We start from the raw sequence: 3342 nt of genomic DNA on the forward strand, positions 1-3342 counted from the left end.
TGCCCCTACCCACTAGCCTGCCCCTACCCACTAGCCTCCCCCTACCCACTAGCCTGCCCCTACCCACTAAACAAACCCACACAACTCCGTTAATCACAGAACAACAAAATACGAACTCGAATCGTCGTTGTGGTCGACGCTAAAACAGTTTTGGCAACACATATTAAAAATGCATATATATTGCACACTCTGCAGCGGATCACTTGTGTGAGTGTGCGCGAAGGTGGAGACTTTGGAGTGGAGTGTATTCAACAGGATTACTGTGTGTGTGTGTGTGTGTGTGTGTGTGTGTGTGTGTGTGTGTGGAGGCGAGCACTGAAGTTCTGTGGTGTTTGTGTCAGGTCAGATTTTTCTCTATATAGGAGCTGGTGCTATATGGCTCTATACAGGTGCTATATGGCTCTATACAGGTGCTATATGGCTCTATACAGGGGCTATATGGCTCTATACAGGGGCTATATGGCTCTATACAGGGGCTATATGGCTCTATACAGGGGCTATATGGCTCTATACAGGTGCTATATGGCTCTATACAGGTGCTATCTGGCTCTATACAGGTGCTATCTGGCTCTATACAGGTGCTATATGGCTCTATACAGGGGCTATATGGCTCTATACAGGTGCTATATGGCTCTATACAGGGGCTATATGGCTCTATACAGGGGCTGTATGGCTCTATACAGGAGATATGGGTCTACATAGGACCTAAGGCTCTACCCAGGTGGCAGCAGGTGGCTCTAAGTGCCTGGAACTCTGTGCTCTAACTTACGTGTACATATAATGTGTGTTCTGTTATTCGTACGAAACTGTTTGGGCAACAAAGTGAGGGGGGGGAGCATAAACGACACATCGTACAGAGTAGTTTCAAAGCGTTGTACGACAAAGAGTGCTGGGAAGACGGGACACCACGAGCGTAGCTCTCATCCTGTAACTACACTTAGGTAATTATAAATAAGTTTTTCCAATAGATCCTGACACCACTCCTACCCTATCTTACCCTACCCTGCCTTACCCTACCCTACCCTATCTTACCCTACCCTGCCTTACCCTACCCTACCCTATCTTACCCCTACCCTGCCTTACCCTACCCTACCCTATCTTACCCCTACCCTGCCTTACCCTACCCTACCCTATCTTACCCTACCCTGCCTTACCCTACCCTACCCTATCTTACCCCTACCCTGCCTTACCCTACCCTACCCTATCTTACCCTACCCTACCCTGCCATACCCTTACCCTACCTATAGTGCTGGTACCGGTGGAGTACAGATGGCCAGTGAACTCAGCTGGTTTCATAAATAATTATAAAAAATGTTTTTTTTATACAGACTGTCCTATAGTAATTTTTTATATTTTTGTAAATAGGGCATTTGTTGTATATTAAAAGTCTCGAGCTCATCTGCGGAGAGGCAAGAAAAACCGGTTTTTATATCAGGCATTTGAATATGTGACGTCACGAGCGATATTTTGCCCGCCATTTTTATTTGAGGTGACCGGGGCTAGCAGCTGGCGCTGTTGCCGCTACATATAGTGGGGGTGTGGCGCTGTTGCCGCTACATATAGTGGGGGTGTGGCGCTGTTGCCGCTACATATAGTGGGGGTGTGGTGGTGTTGCTGCTACATATAGCGGGGGTGTTACGCTGTTGTTGCTGCTACATATAGCGAGGGTGTAAGCCAGTGTTAGTGCTACATATAGCGAGGGTGTGACGCTGTTACTGCTACGTATAGCGAAGGTGTAAAGCCAGTGTTACGCTAAAGTTACCGCTACATATAGCGACGGTGTAAGCCAGTTACGCTAGAGTTACTGCTACATTTAGCGAGGACTTTTGGTGGGGGCGGGATATACAAGACTCACAATTATGAGCGCTACGGACGTATCCTGAAAGGTGAGACTCGTATGACACTATTAAGGTATAAAATAATTGCCACGCGTCATAGCAATGCCAGAAACAAACAAATTGTGAGACAACTGAGCAAGATATGTATAAAATATGTATGTATAATACATATTTATACAACATGGTGCATCGTACTGTATTTTTCCACAAATCAATATGAGGAAAATATATATATATATATTTTTTAACTGGTCGGTAGAGGTGAAGATGACCTCTGATGACTCTAGATGACTTCAGGTCACGTGGCTGAGGTCAGCGGTCAGGGGTCATCTGACCCCCTTGTTATCCAAGCTGACAGGTTGTTAGAGGAGCTCCTGGCAGTTCCAACCAATCTACTCCTAATCGCTCGTTTGACTAACACGAAACAATTCCCCCTAGTGTTAAACTGAATTCTCTAGTGCCAGACTCAGTTTCTAGTGACACACGCAAGCCTCACGCAATCCACACGCAAGCCACACGCAAGCCACACGCAAGCCACACTCAAGCCACACGCAAGCCACACGCAAGCCACACGCAAGTCACACTCAACCCTTCATAGCTCTACCCACAGCCTGGATGATATCTCAACGACCAATAATTAAATGTAATATTGACCCCTCGTAAATATAATTAAATTACTGTAATTACAAACAACTCTACGACCGTATATAACTACGTTGGTACATAAGGCACTGCGAAAGATATGTTACAGTCAGGTAGAGCCATTAGAATGGTTCTGTATTTCTGACTATTGCTGTTAGCAACAGGTATTGCTGTTATTAATACTTGTATTGCTGGGAATAGCTGCTGTTAAACAGGCTGTTGCTGTTGTGTTTTTTTCCTGTTGGTTTAATTGTGTTTGTCCTATTGTGTTTAAGGGTTTATTATTCTGTTTGTTTTTTTGGCCGTATTGGTTGAAAGGTTTTGAATGGCTGTGTTGGTTTGTGTTTTACTCTATTGGAGTTTTTGGTTTATTTCAACGGTATTGATTAGTGGTTTAAGGGGGTTGTTGGTAATGGTTTAATGGTTGAACTATGTGATGGTGTTTTAAACAAGCGTCGAGTACAAGCTGGGGGGGGGGAGGCCCTCGGAAATGCGTCTGTGGTTTGTTTATGAGAAAACTTCTGCCCACTCAATTGTTGGGGGGTTTACTTACCTTAAGCACGCATCCACACACACACACACACACACACACACACACACACACATACACACACACACACACACACACACACACACACACACACAGGCGGGACCAAAGAGCCAGAGCTCAACCCCCGCAAGCACAATTAGGTGAGTACACACACACACACACACACACACACACACACACACACACACACACACACACACCAACCTAACGGATGGAACAAGTTAGGTGAGAAGGTGGTGGAGGCCAAGACCGTCAGTAGTTTCAAAGCGTTATATGACAAAGAGTGATGGGAAGACGGGACACCACGAGCGT

The sequence above is a fragment of the Procambarus clarkii genome, chromosome 88 (genome assembly GCF_040958095.1).
Source record: "Procambarus clarkii isolate CNS0578487 chromosome 88, FALCON_Pclarkii_2.0, whole genome shotgun sequence".
Classification (NCBI taxonomy): domain Eukaryota; kingdom Metazoa; phylum Arthropoda; class Malacostraca; order Decapoda; family Cambaridae; genus Procambarus; species Procambarus clarkii.